Source organism: Onychostoma macrolepis, chromosome 01, assembly GCF_012432095.1.
Source record: "Onychostoma macrolepis isolate SWU-2019 chromosome 01, ASM1243209v1, whole genome shotgun sequence".
NCBI lineage: Eukaryota > Metazoa > Chordata > Actinopteri > Cypriniformes > Cyprinidae > Onychostoma > Onychostoma macrolepis.
Genome location: NC_081155.1, coordinates 26,883,288 through 26,898,545, shown reverse-complemented (window position 1 = coordinate 26,898,545; position 15,258 = coordinate 26,883,288). Strand labels below are relative to the sequence as shown.

At 39.7% G+C, this 15,258-nt stretch overlaps 1 protein-coding gene across 2 annotated transcripts in view; it reads left to right on the top strand.

The window, feature by feature from the left end:
• The first annotated feature begins 1,855 nt into the window (after positions 1-1,855).
• Positions 1,856-15,258, top strand: part of LOC131550413 (vang-like protein 1) — a 68,972-nt gene continuing 55,569 nt past the window's right edge. For both annotated transcript variants that reach the window (XM_058792600.1, XM_058792598.1), the window contains exon 1: positions 1,856-2,020. The gene's annotated coding sequence lies outside the window, so the exon portion shown is untranslated. The remainder of the gene's footprint in view (positions 2,021-15,258) is intronic.

Genomic DNA, 15,258 nt, shown 5'->3' with positions numbered 1-15,258 from the left:
CAGTAAAATAAGTGACCATTTTAAAAGTATGCTTACTGTGTTTGTCTGTTAGTACTGTTTGTATTTCTTTTTTATTTATTTTTTTTTTTTGTAGAGGTTTAATGTAGTTTATTTTTCAACAAGAGCATAATATTGAATGAAGAGGTTCTAAGTCCTCTAACACATTTTTGCTAAACAGTATAAAAACTTAAGGTGAACACAGGCTCTCTCAGACTCCAAACTGAATGATCTCAGGGGCCCAAACAGGCATGCTGAATAGCAGCCATCTGCACAATGACTTCTTAAAGCACATATGTTTTAGACCCCCTGCACATCCTTTCAGAAAACCAAAAACCAAAAAAGAATGTTGTTTACATTCAAAGATTATTTAAACGTTGTTCTTGCACTATATTGCCATATTTGTCACTTCAAGGATCTAAAAACTAATTAAGACATAGATCTTTCTGAAATTGCATCGCCCTCTGTCGGTCACTTTTAGTTGTTGCATATTCAAGCGCTATCTGAAAATAGACGTGCACTACATGCATTTGTCCACAAGATAGTGATCTTTGCTTATGAAAGTGAGAGACGTTTCTTCACATATGTGATACGTGTGTATTTCCAATATTTCTTATGTTCACTAACAGATTGATGCTAGCACGTACATTGTCTTCAGAAAAGAAAGAAAGAAAGAAAGAAAGAAAGAAAGAAAGAAAGAAAGAAAGAAAGAAAGAAAGAAAGAAAGAAAGAAAAAAAAAAAAAGGATACACTACATAAAACTGAATCACAAAATTGCAAATTAACCTGAATGGTTGAAACTGCTGTAACTCTGCTTCAATTCAGTTACCATTTATATTTATTTATATGTCTGCAGCCTCAAGAAGATTGCCAGAGACTTGGCATGAATAATGTAATAGCTGTAATGCAACTGGTCTCGTGTAGCCCTAGGGAGCTGGAAAAAGGTCTAAGTCAGAGGTCTTGAACTCAGCATGACCCCAGGACATCCTAAATCTTTAGTGTTATACATGAAATGAGTAAAAAAAAATGACACTGAGCAAAAAACATCTGAATGCTAGCGTCAGTGATTAACATTATGATAGAAATGTGACCACGAGCCTTAAGTGTTATCATTAAAGCCATTATTTGTTGCATTTGTTATCATATGTTGATTTATGCCCACAGTGAAATTAAGTCAAGTCACCCTCATTTTAATAGTGCTTTGTGCCATACTGATTGTGTCAAAGCAGCTTCACAGAAATAAACAGGAAATAGCAGAAGCAATTATAAAAGCTCTTCTAGCTTAAACTACGGAGACAGTTCTGCTGTAAAACAACTCTAAAAACAATAGTGTCATTCTTATCTTAGGTTAGTTCCAATAACAGTGTAAATCTATCGGTTACAGGCAGTTCAACAATGAGCAGCAATGTTGTTGTTCAGTTCGAGTCAGAATTCAGTGTTGATTTAATGCAGTTCTATATTAGTGTTGATGTTGCGAGATGTGATTCAGCTAAAGCAGCTCTACAAAAAACAATATTGCCATCATCCAGCTTAATTCAGTTCAAGTTCCCATAGTTTTAATCAATGCTGTCATATCGGATATATTACAAAAAATAACTTTACTTTTTATTTATTTATTTAGCATTTATTAGTTTCGTCTACTCCATGCCTTTAATTTATTTTACATATCCTTACATTTACAAACGTTTGTTTGAACATGGGAATAGAATCCTGCTGTTGTATATTGTGTACATTGTTTTTGTTCGTTCCATAATGAATTCTATTCTATTCTATTCTATACAAGAATTCCTAGCCTACCTACAGTAGGCGTTATTAATACTAGTCGGCCACTGTTGTTCCCCTAGCGTGTCATGTTCGTACTGCACTTCTAAAGGAAGCACTGCCCCTCAGCAAATCCCAATGTATCGAGCTGACTCTATCACAGGAAATTCGGTCACTTTAAGTCTCGGAAATACCCATGGATTATATATAAAATAAATTCGTTGTTCCGTGCTTTCCATCAGAATTCAACGACTCGGTAAAGGTGAGTTTGCTATATCGACGGACTGCGATAAAACATTCTGCCGCTGTGAGCTTAGCTTGCTATAGAACTGCTGTGACACTTGTGAATTCTCAACCTTGCATTGTTTCAATATCTTCTCTTCAACTGACTATCAAATATTGTCCGTAGGCTACTGTTTTATTTATTTAGTCTTACCCTGTGGGTATACACAGAATTCACTTTGACAATTGTCTCATTCTGTTGGCCACCAGCTAGACAGCAGAACACGACTAGATGCCATACATGTAGGTACAGTGATTTTTACTGGACTGAAAATGACACTTTATTTGCAGCGAGTTCCCACAGTCACAGAGGAAAACGCCTTGGAAAGTGTGTTTGAAACAGCTTTGGAGAAGCATGCTTTAGGACCAGCAGTGCTTTAGGACCAGTGTGGAAACACATGTCGGGCTGGATACATGGGCACATAGAAACATGGGCTCAATGGGAAAAAACTGCGTTGTTACATTAATAGGGGGGTGGAGGGGGGCATAGGTGTCGTTGACACACTTCTTACGTGACAAGCTGAATATCGCTTCTTCTCTTCCAAACTTAATTCTCTCCTGCTCGGGAAGAGTTTTATTGTTTTGCATCGGTCTTTTCCCTGTCCGGGTCGGTTAGTCGTGAGGTATAGGCTAACTAATGTGATTTATGGTTAATGGATTAAGGCAAGACGCTTCAGGCCTTGAACAGACCGGGGTTTTTCCTACAGCGTCCGCCATTTATTTGAGTTGCAGGAGGCTACAGGTACAATTGGGAGTTGGCAAACAAACAGTTATGGGGTTTTCGACATTGAATAAAACAAAGGCTTCACTTGACCAGTGTAAACTGTACTTCAGTAAAAAGCCAATGTTGAAACTGAGCTGACAGAGTCGGGGAAAAGGTGGTCGGTTGTAAAACTCAATGTAAACAACACCATAACACATTCTCATGATAAGAATCCATCTAAAGCAATTTTAATTTGAGCAAACTAGTTAGTACAATTTTTAATATCTGTCTTTTGTCATTTTTTAGTCTTTTATGCTTCACTGAACAGCATGGACTTGACGCTTGTATTGTTTATCTGCAGAATAATCTGTCATCTTTGTCAGCTCTGAATATCCAAAACATTCCAGCAGTCATTTCCTGAAGCTCAGTTCTTTGTAGTTTGTCATACAGAAATATGCGGTGTGATGATGTGTCTTTTTTGTTAGAAAACATGCACAATCTGCCACCAAAGAGAAAACCATTTAGCAACTTGGAGATTCCCACCATCCTACGAATTATTCAACACTGTCAGTTATATAGATTATATCTGTGTCTAAACCTCTGATGACTGGAAATTTCATGATTATTATCTGTACAGTTTACACAGGACTGTGAAATTGTCTACTACATACCTGTCATGCAGCTACAATTTCAAAGCCATTTAATAATTGCTACACCCTTTTTTGAAAAACAGCAATGAAATGGCTCTTTAAACGGTAGGCCTCTCTCTCATAGTTGTTGAATGTACACAGTGCAGTATTATTCAGCCTCAATCCAAACAAAAAACAACATGATGATTTTACTGTTTAATGAACATTTAATCAACACCAATAGATGTTTTTTTTTTTTTTTTTTTAAACTATCGGTTATCTAAAAATATCAAGGCTGAGAGTTGTCAATAGTTTTTTTTCTTTTCCTCTGTAGCCAGCGCTAGAGTGTGTTACAGTATAACAGTGTAAGGGAACGTTGACACACAATGCACAATTTCGCTTCATTGCTTTTCAGCCGTTTTTCTAAAGTTTTCTTAAGTTCAACATTAAAAAAAAAAAAAAAAATCTACTAGTTTTTCTCATTCCACTGCAGCGCCTCTCATTTTTAAATGCAAAAATGTATTATGTGTGAATGGCCTCTAACATGAGAAAACAAAGTGTTAGCATACTAAGTGAACATATACAGGAACAGCCTATTTCCCATTTTATAGTTTTTTTCCCCATTTTAAAGTCTTCCAGACTGTTCAATAATTCTGTCTACTCACCATAATTATCAGTATTGCCAAAATTCAGTCTTCCTGTAGCTCAAACAGTACAACATGGCACTAACAACGCCAAGGTCATGGGTTTGATTCTTGAGGCATAAATGCATTAATAGAAAATCTCTAATATTCACAGTAGTTTGCAGAAGAGCAAAGTGGGGATGTGGTTGACATGTCTGATGTTTGTTGTGTTAAAGCAACTTTTTTTTTTAAGTTTCAACTGACGGGGAAGCACACAGTAAGAATGTTGCCATTGTCATGTGAGCGATCAGCATCAGTTGCATCTCCACTGCCATTCACACATGTTCTCCCTTGGCCATATGGGATAGTAAAGTCTCCGACAGTTGCACACTTCTTGATCATTTTGAATACTTAATTATGAATAATTCGAATATACTATTCTTTTCACAAACTGTTTTTCACCTGCTATATAGTAAGGATCTATGCATATTCAATCATTTTTAAATTAAATTTGTGTGGCTTCTGGTGTTGTTTACTTCAAGTTATTTAAAGTGACTTAAAAGTGACAGCAATCTAATACTTGCTGCTGTCTTTGTCCTTAATATAAATCAATCAAAAGTAAATAAAAATCACTCTCAGCGTTTGACTGAATAACATAAGTAGTTTTAATAAGGTAATCAGTATTTAGCTAATTTATAGTGAAACCTTTTTTTTTTTGCTTTTAATTTTGAATATACAATTTATGTATTATTTCTAGGGCTGCCCCCTAATAGTCGACCAGAAGAGACTTGGTCGACCAAAATTTTATTTGCTTAATCGCAGAAAAAAAAAAGTCACATAGTCAATGACGAACAGACTGTTAACAGCCGGTCTATGTGGTAATACAGTACTCAGGCAGGACATCCAAACGCTCGCCTATCATTCATCGACCTCAAATAAGACTTATCATCATGAAATATGTTAGTAGCAGCAACTTTACATGGCCGCTCAATCTAATATTAACCTAGAGAAATGTGCGCTATTGAAGTGTCTGTGTGGAGTGTGGAAGCTGAACAGTAGTGCGCTCACTGCAGGATAGATAGAGGCGCCGGTGCGCTCACTTGCTCTTAGTGGGCAGGTTTGTTTGTATTCCCTTGTTCATTTACCTCTCTTTCTTTTCTCTCATGTGTTTCATATTTTTGAAATCCCAGAGCTAACTACTTGAGTGTCTGCGTTGGCACTCAAAAGGTTTGTAAGAGTGAATAAATAGGGTTAAGGGTGTTTACTTTAATGTGAAACTAGTGGTTATAGGATATTGTAATACATTTTATTCCTGATTTTTTCCTGAACAATTTTTTTCAGTAGTTGTGCCTACTGATAATGAAAGGATGTTAAGAAGAGGAGTAAACACTCAAAGAAAATTCTGTAGAAAAACAGATAATGTACATTTTCCATTAAAGTTACAGGAATCATGCATTTTAAAGCCATATCAGTTTAAACTTCTTATAGGCTTCTATACGGTTTTCTGAGCGCACACGTCTGAAGCACGCACACTGAAAGCGGCTGTCACATCGCATGTGAGTACTAAACAAAGTTCTATTTCATGTCTTTTTGCACTTAAACTAGGGCTGGGCGATATGGCAAAAATGAAAATCTGAGTTTTTTCAGAACTGATTCTCAATTTATTTTTTTTAATGATTTTTAAGTAGTCAACTTGAAAATGTAACCCCAACATAATTCAAGTAACTTTTTCTTTATTAACCCTCTAGTGAAAATTCTATTCCAAGTGCTCCACAAATGTTGTCAACATGATGTAAATGTTAACCAAAAACTTGTTAAATATCTTTGCAAAAAAGATGCATGAACTATAACTACATCTTGTACAAACTTGTCTTATACATATTATATGTTCAGAAATAATACAAGGAAAATGGTTTAAAAAAAATCTCATAAATCAAGGTAGTAATTCAAATTCAAAATGACAGAAGGTATAGCACCAATTATCAACTATAAATGTTCTGTAAAAACAACAGCAGCTTTCAGCCTGTCACCATGATGCAAACATGAAATATCAGACATGCAGTAGGAGTTACAGGTTTTTTATTCGATTGCACTTCTTTTCCTTGTTTCCTTTTCTTCTATGTAAACATGGATGTGTTTGACTGTTGCACTCGTGTCTCTTGCAGTGTCTTGTGCATGAAATGGCATTATAAAAACGCGACGCTCAAGTTAAAAGAAGTTCACTCCCATCTTCTTGCACGTTTTTCCTTTTCCACTGCCCGTGGGCCCATTCTTCGTACATTGCTAACTCAGTTAGTTGGATTTGATTGTTGACGATTTTGCTTGATCTTGGATTGGTTGGTTCTTCATAACTCATCCCGGAGTTGCTGTCATAGCAACAGGTCCGTAAGCTTGAACCTGCTCGGGAGCAGGCTTATTTAATGTAAACAGGATTAGATTGCATCTTTTTAAGCAGAATTGATACTTAAAATCTGTCCCAGCCACTGCTACTTTATAAGAAAAGTACCCTACTGATCCAGGGACAGTAATTTAAAACAATAATAATTGAAAAATAATATAATAATGTTGCGTAGCCTATAATACTATAGACACAGCCAGTTTTACTCATTGAAAGATTTATTAGTGATGAAATAATTACTTTATAATTGTATTGGAGTCTTACACACATGCTATACAGTTAATCTGAGCTGTGCATTAATTTGAGTGGTGAGTGGACTATTATGGGAGTGGCTTGATGGAGCGCAGGAGATGCAGATAACTTGATCTTGACCCTTAAGAAACTTTAATTAATGCTGTCATGTAACAAATCTGTTTCAAAGATAAAATTAAATGAATTGCTAATTACAACATTAAAATAAAAATGCAAAGCCTGTACAAATACTAGAAATCGTGAATATAAATAATTGGAAATGATGTAAAAATGTTTTAAATTAAAAAAAAAAAAAAACAGTGCACATTTCATTTATCTATTATAACATTTATGTAGTTTTGTTTGCTTGGCTGTTTCCTTATAAAAGTCCAGAAATGTAAGTTTTTCATCAGGTGTCTTTTTTAATTTTATGATGTCATTACGTTGCTGTCTAGCCTCCAGCCAATCGCTGTATTGCTGATCGTGGTTTCGAGTATCGATACATCTGCCCTTTTCGGGGGAACACGAGAATGCACAGTTATCTTAGACCACTTAATCCAGATATTTTAATCAAATCCGCAAATTCGTTTGAAGAACCAAATTATCCAGAGATCAGTTATCAGAATTAGAAGATCTGGCATCTTTCAAATAATCTCAGATGTATTAAGCAAGGTATGAAGAACGGGCCCCGTGTCGCATCTTTGTCAACACAAATGTGCATTCTGTGTGAATGGCGCCTAGCAATATGAGTGCTTCACATGTGAGCGGTTAATCAAGTGGTGCCACTGATCTATATCTGACTATATATCATAGATCAGTGGGTGGTGCTTATGGAACAACAATAATATCGCGTTTCCTTGGTAACCACTGTAAACACAGCAGTGCTGCACAAATTAACACTATTTTAAATTGATTATACGGAGGCAAGATGAAAAGACAACGCCAGGTGAACTTTTCTGAAAACAGTCAGTTCCCCTCATAAACACATTCATATGAATTTAATATTTAGTATTTTCTTCCTATATTTCGCGCATTGTGAACAGTGATCTTGTTCTTCCTACAGTATTTTCTCCTCTTTGCTTCCGTCTTCAGTGTCTCTGGTCTCTGTCCATGGCCATTTACAGACTAATTAACCCCTTAACTGTCACTCACAGTTTTGAACAGAGACATTATAGTGCACTATCCAAACTTATTTTTTTATAATTCATGAATGAAAACATTTTCCAATGTGATTTTGATGTACCATTTCCATGGTAATGCAATGTCTGATTTTAAAATGGGTTTCAAAGGATGAATTTTGAGATTTAAAGTTTTCAACTGATATATAATTTCTTATGATTTCTAAAGCGTGATAGAGAAAAAGGCAACTAAGGAGACTTTCTGTGACAAAGGTCAGAACTCCTGTTATGATGTAGATTTTTTAGGGCCACTTTTGTCATAAATTAATCTATTACTTTTCCTGCATAATTTTTTAACAAAAAAAGTGGTAAACTACCTATTTAGGAGTCTTAGACCTTTCCAACGATATATAGTTTGTCATGATTAGATTAGGATTTAATTGTGAAATAGTGAAGTAAACGTAGGTGTCCCACAGGGTGGACGGTGACAGTTAAGAGGTTAAGACACATTTTTACAGACTAATGTCAGAGATGCGGCTGTACACACAGAACAGAACATCGCATGCGAGTACTGAATAGAGTTGTCTTTCACGCCTGAATGCTTTTTAATTGCTTGAATTTATAAATTAGCAAGGCTTAAAAAGACATGCAAATGATAAACTTTCGTGACGACGCAGCAGTGGCCCGATCGGGCAAGTGACAAATCCATCAAGAGTGTCTTTCATGCTGGCCCGGGCCAAGGGGCACTCCTTATTGTCAAGCCCTGTTTAATAAGAAGACATTTCTTATAAGGATGCACGTCTCCAATACTGGCATTTTCTGCCGGATCGGGTATCGGTCAGACGAGACCGATCCAAATATACAATCCTAAGTTATTGTTAAGCCCCACGAAAGGCAAAGAGAAAAAACAAAGCACCGCAAAGTTCTTGTGCACTTCATTCCAGGTCTGCATTCCCATCTGCATTGGCACAGCAATTGCCTCGAGTTGCTTACAGTACGTCTTGCGCTGGGCCGCTTCAAAACGCTGCTACAAGGCAAGCACGTACTGGTTCATACGGACAACACTCCGACCGTTGCATACATCAACCACCAAGGTGGTCTACGCTCCCATCGTATGTAGCAACTTGCCCGCCATCTCCTCCTATGGAGTCAGGAGCATCTGAGGTTGCTTCGTGCCATTTACATTCCGGGCCTGCTCAATCGTGCAGCCGACGAGCTTTCATCGCAGCAAGCGCTTCCGGAAGAATGGAGACTCCATCCCCGAGCGATGCAGCTGATATGGAGATGATATGGAGACACTTCGGAGCCGCACCGGTAGACCTGTTTGCCTCTCCAGACACATCCTATTGCCAGCTGTTTTACTCCCTGACCGGGGGAACCCTTGGCATGGATACACTGGCACACAGCTGGCCCCAGGGTCTACGCAAGTATGTGTTTCCCCCAGTGAGCCTACTTGCTAGACGTTGTGCAAAGTCAGGGAGGACGAGGAGCAGCTCCTGCTAGTTGCACCTTACTGGCCCAACTGGACCTGGTTCCCGGAACTGATGCTCCTCGCGACAGCCCCTCCCTGGCGCATTCCTCTGAGGAAAGATCTGCTTTCTCAGAGACGGGGCACCCTCTGGCACCCGCGTCCAGATCTGTGGAACCTCCACGTGTGTTCCATAGACGGGATGTGGAGGTCCTAGGTGATCTACCCCAGGCGGAGGTAGAGACCATCACTCTACGAGGCGTGCCTATACCTTGAAGTGGAACCTGTTCATTGAATGGTGCTCTTCTCACCGGGAAGACCCCCGGAGATGCCCAATCAGAGCGGTGTTTTCCTTCCTCCAGGAGGGGTTGGAGCGAAGGCTGTCTCTCTCCACCCTCTCTCAAAGTGTATGTTGCCACAATTGCCGCACATCATGATCCTGTAGACCAGTGCTTCTCAAAGTCCGGACTCCGGTCCGGATCCGGACCCGCCTCCATTTCGTATTTCAAGAGCATTATATTTCGTACTTTGATAAAACGTATGTTAAACTTGTAAATCATTTTGTTTGGTTTTTGTCTTTTTGGAAATGGTCCGAAATGAAAACATTGAGATATTGAAACTTTTCCTTCATGACATTTGTTATGACATCCAGTGAGCGTATTCATGACATTTGACATAATCTGGCGACATTTCACTGCTAATATGAGTATTTTAAAAATAATTTTTTATCACTACTTAGATTATGGCCATTTGACTTATAGCAGTGTCCAGTGTTGCCCATACATTGAGTTATATGTGGTGGCTCGTCACAATATCAAAACTGACCGCCACAAATAGATTTTCCAAAAGGCTTATACTTGGTTGAATAAACTGCATGTTTAAAAATTAAAATGGGGGTGTTTTATATGAATGCATCTTTGAAAAGAACCGACCGTCTGCAGAAAAGCTTCGATTTTATTTTCATTTCGTCTTTCCTGTAATGTCTGAGAAAGTAGTGTTTATGAGAGCAGGCTAGGCTTATTTGATTACAGCCGTTACCGGGGAAACCGCTATATCTCCCGCTCCAAGTCTGCAAGTCTGTGGGAAACTCTGGTGTCTGTCAGCAAACATTAAACAAAAAGCATGATTCAGAACTGTTTTGAGAAGTTGCTTAAGTTTTGACCTATGTATTATTACTATGAATTAGGCTACTACTACCACTATTACCATCTTGTGCCCTGCAATAAACTTCTACTCTACTATCTTTTATGAGATGAAGGGAAAAAAAAGCAAATCAGCCAAACATATTGGCCAAAAAAATCTGCATCATATATCGGCCATCGGCTGCCCTAATGTCTAAATATCGGCATCGGCCAGAGAAAAACCCTTAACGGTCGACATCTATTGCTTACACTTATATTAATTGATTTGCCACTTTTGCAATTGTTATTAATGTATTTTGAATTCAAAGGGCACTTTATTTTTTCCAAATATTTATGTTTATTTGTTATGCATGTTTTGTATGTTTATTAAAAAAAAGTTTTGTAATAACCAATTGTTCCGGACCTTTGACACTGAAAATTCAGATTCGGACCTTTGAATGTAGACTTTGAGAGAACCCCTGCTGTAGACGGTGAGTCTTTGGGGAAGCATGACCTGATCATCAGGATCCTGTGGGACCTGAACCCCGTACCCTCTTGGGATCTCCAAGAGGTGCTTACGGCATTGCAGAGGGCCCCTTTTGAGCCTTTGCAGTCTGCAGAGCTGAGAACTCTGTCAATAAAGACAGTGCTCTTAACTGCGCTGGCTTCCATCAAGAGGGTAGGGGACCTGCATGCATTTTCAGTCAACGAATCATGCCTGAAATTTGGGTTGGCCGACTCTCACATTATCCTGAGACCCTGGCCCAGATATGTGCCCAAGGTTCCCACCAAGCCTTTCAGGGATCAGGTGGTGAACCTGCAAGCGCTGCCCTCGGAGGAGGCAGACCCAGTCCTAGCTTTGCTCTGTCCCGTTCACGCTCTACGCATATATGTGGACCGTACGCAGACCTTTAGGACCTCAGAGCAGCTCTTCGTCTGTTACGGAGGCCAGCAAAAGAGAAAGGCTGTCTCCAAGCAGAGGTTGGCCCACTGGATAGTGGATGCCATCGTCTTGGCTTATCAAACCCAAGGCGTGCCTTGCTCCCTCGGGTTGAGAACACACTCGACAAGGAATGTTGCTTCTTCCTGGACGTTGGCGCAAGGCGCCTCACTGACAGATATATGTAGAGCTGCGGGTTGGGCGACGCCAAACACATTTGCTAGATTTTATAGCCTTTGTGTAGAGCCAATGTCCTTTCGTGTACTCGCCTTGAGTAGCCAGTAAAACCAGAGGAATTGCTCGGTGTGTCGCTTGCTGCGCCATTCCCCTCTACGGACAGGATATGTGCGCTTATCCTGCTCTTCTGCCCTGTTGGAGTTCCTCCATCACCCTCGGCAGCTGGATGAGGCAGAGCGTCCGGCGCCAGGCCTAACACTTGTAAGTACGCCTGTTGGTTGACCCCTGTGCTAGGCTAGGTGTCCATATGTTGTGATCTCCACGGTGATCCCATGTGTGTATTCTTCCATGGTAAGGGTCCCCTCTTGGTGATCCCTTGGCAGACTCTGCTCTGCTGTCCCTGCCGGTGTTGCCTCCCTCCTAACTGGGCCGGAGCCACCTCAGAAACATTCCATATGTTGTACTGCCCTGTTACAGTTTGACTCCCAACTGAAACAAAAGAAGGCTATCACAAATGAATAAGTTTAAAAAAAATGTATTTATTATAAATCTCTAGGGTAAAAACGAAAGAAAATAAAGAAAACAATCAAAACACAGAAGTTCTCAACATGGCCACAGAAGAAATCAGTGAGGATCTGGTGGAGGAGAAGTTCTAGGCCAAGGACTCCTGCCACCCGTGCCCATTCCTGCAAAAGCAAGGAAAAACAACAGAACAACTCCACACCACACAGCTAGTTAGCAAAACAGACATTTAAATATCTGCAGCCCAACTATACCAGGTGTTCCCAATCACAAGCAGACAACTGCTAATGACAAACAGGAAACAAGACAAATACCAAAACACGTCAAGACCATGACACCTCCCCTAAAAAGAAAGGAGGACCTTAACTAAGGGCCGTATCTATTAACCCATTTCAGGTCAGACTACAAAGTTAAACAAATAACATTGTACATAAATTCAATCCCACCACCAGCACATAATTTCAGCAACCACTTAGTACTCAGCCAGAATCATCTCTTTGTCTCACTTTTAGCATCTCCCTCTCCAGCAATTCTTGGCGCCTAAGAAAAGTTTAATATTTAAAGGTGAAAGAGACACAGAAAGAACAAAGACATTAAGTTGTTAGTCACCACAAGGAGCACAGGACTAGGTGTCAGCCAGGATATTATCCACGCCCCCGTATATGGCGAATATCTAAAGAGTAGGGCTGTAAGAATAGAGACCATCGAACCAGGCGTTGGTTTGGGCTCTGTAAAGAATGTAAAAAGGTCAGTGGATTATGGTCAGAGAATACCACAATAGAGCTAATGTCTCTTTCTCAATTGTTGAATAATGTACTTGATGAGAATTAAATTTATGAGAAAAATAACTGACTGGATGGTCTACACCAGGGTTCCTCAATAGGTGGCCCGCGGGCCGGAGAGAAAAATGTTTGGCCCACGCTAATTTCAAATAATGTGGCATGAAAATTCAAACGCAGCATCAGAAAGCAACATTAACTTACATCGTGTCTACACCGGACGCGAGCGGCGCGACGCAACAAAATACAATAGAACTTACTATAATCAGTGATGCTGTCACTGCGCTGCGTGACAAATCCCCGACAAAAAACTGATGACTCGTTCTATTTATAACGTACTGACACAACCTTCAAATGATTTGCAATGCATTGTCCAGTGTAGATAGCCTACTATGAATTGCCTCAGCTACCACTGAACGATTATAAAATGGTTTTAATAGATTAGCATGGCACAACTGAGTCCGTCTTTTGCATTCAGGTGTAGAAATCAAGTAATTCTGATCAGATACTTGACAAACCACAGTATAAGGACCAGAAAACTTAGTACGGAAAGGGGACTCAGGCAGTGGTAACAAAGCTAAAACTTGGGGTGCTTTTACACCTGCCTCATTTAGTTCGGTTGAATCGTACTAGAGTTCGTTTTCCCTCTTGGTATGGTTCGTTTGGGCAGGTGAGAATGCAGCGGGTGCGCAACAATAGCGGACCAAACAAGCGTACCGAGACCCAGCTGAAGAGGTGGTCTCGGTCCGCTTCCAAACGAACTCTGGTACGGTTCGTTTAAGGTGTGAATATGAACCGGCCTTGATCCGATTCAATTGCAAAAGCACGCTCAGAAAACACACAGCTCGCGCATATAGCGCTGTTGTTTGCATTTCAATCGCTTAAATCACTTGTTTTCAAACCGCAATGCTTAAAAACACGTGCAAATTATGAGTTTTCGTGATCATAGCGCCCACAGCAACGTGACATGAGTGCACTAAATAGGCTAAAGCTTGCCGCAAAGCCCCGGCAAAAGTTACAATGAATGTGTCTGGGGGGAATAGTAAGGAGATATTTGAATTATTTATTAATAAACTAGTGTTTTCTGAGTTAGTGATTTTTAGTAAGTTAAAAATCCTGACTCGCCATCTCCTCATTGGACGCTTCTTTAGAAAGAAATGCATCTTTACGGATTATAATGACAGAGTTTTTGTTTTGGATATGATTTATTTCGTTCTGTAGTAATTCAAAGCTTTCTATAGATATATTCATCATGTCTGTACGTTTTTTGACGGGAAGCGCATCCTATTCGTTTTCTTTATTTTAGAAGAGCGCGTTTTCTTGATATTGTGAGTGCACAAATAAAAATATACCCTTTACAGTTCCGAACGATGTATTATTATTACCTTTATGAGCAACAATTACAGCGTATTTGTATGATGTTCTGAAGCGCGCTTCAGCTTCCACTCTTGCAAATTCATTCTCTGCCACGAGGTGGCATTAGGAGGCATTAGGCTTTAGGAGCGGCTTAATATAGCAGTTTCCCTCAGGGAAATTCCCTGTTAGCGGCTGTACACAAAGCAGAAAGGGAAAAGACATCCTTTGAGAAACAAACATCTAACCACGCTACCAAAACAATTTAACCAATTTGCGACCAAGGAAATAACTGCTATAAATGATCTCACGGCTTATTACCGAATTAACAAGATTAATTAATTCACATTCAACTCAGAAAATTACTTACCTAAATTTCCTTTTCTTTTCACAAAAGAATACGACAAACTTGTTAAATTTTGCAGCAAATAATCCGAGTTTGCAGTTACAAAGCGAAAGCACTCGCACACCGACAAAGCACGCACCCAGGTGATTCTAATAGGTTTAATCAAATTCCGTGCGCACCATGCGGGTTTATTTATTTATTTATTTATTATGTTTTAACAACTGAAAAAACTAAACAAAAGAAGGCTATCACAAATGAATAAGTTTAGAAAAATATATTTATTATAAATCTCTAGGGGATTTAAATATACGCAGCCCAACTATACTGTTCCCAATCACAAGCAGACAACTGCTAATGACAAACAGGAAACTAGACAAATATCAAAACACGGCAAGACCATGACAGCCCTTAATGCCCAGTCCATATGTGTAATCTCCACATGATACCTCTCTGCGGGCAGGATGTGGATTCCGCAGCATCCCTGGAAAGGGTACGCTTTCCCAGTGTTATCCAATAAGTCTTACTGTATGGGTCTAGTGGAACAACAGTAATAGACTCTCTCCACGTAAGCCCTGTCCTATCTTCCGCCCCAGTTGCTGCGGGGGGACCAGGTGGCTTACTAGGGGCACTGGAAGGCGCAGCAATAGTGGTGCTTTTTTAGGGATCCCAATTCATCGGACACCGACGTAACTCGGAGTGACCGACTGAAAGGGAACATCTCGGTTACGTATGTAACCCTCATTCCCTGAAGGAGGGAACAGAGACGTCACGTCCCGTTGCCACAGTTGCTGTACCACCACGGGGCTCCGG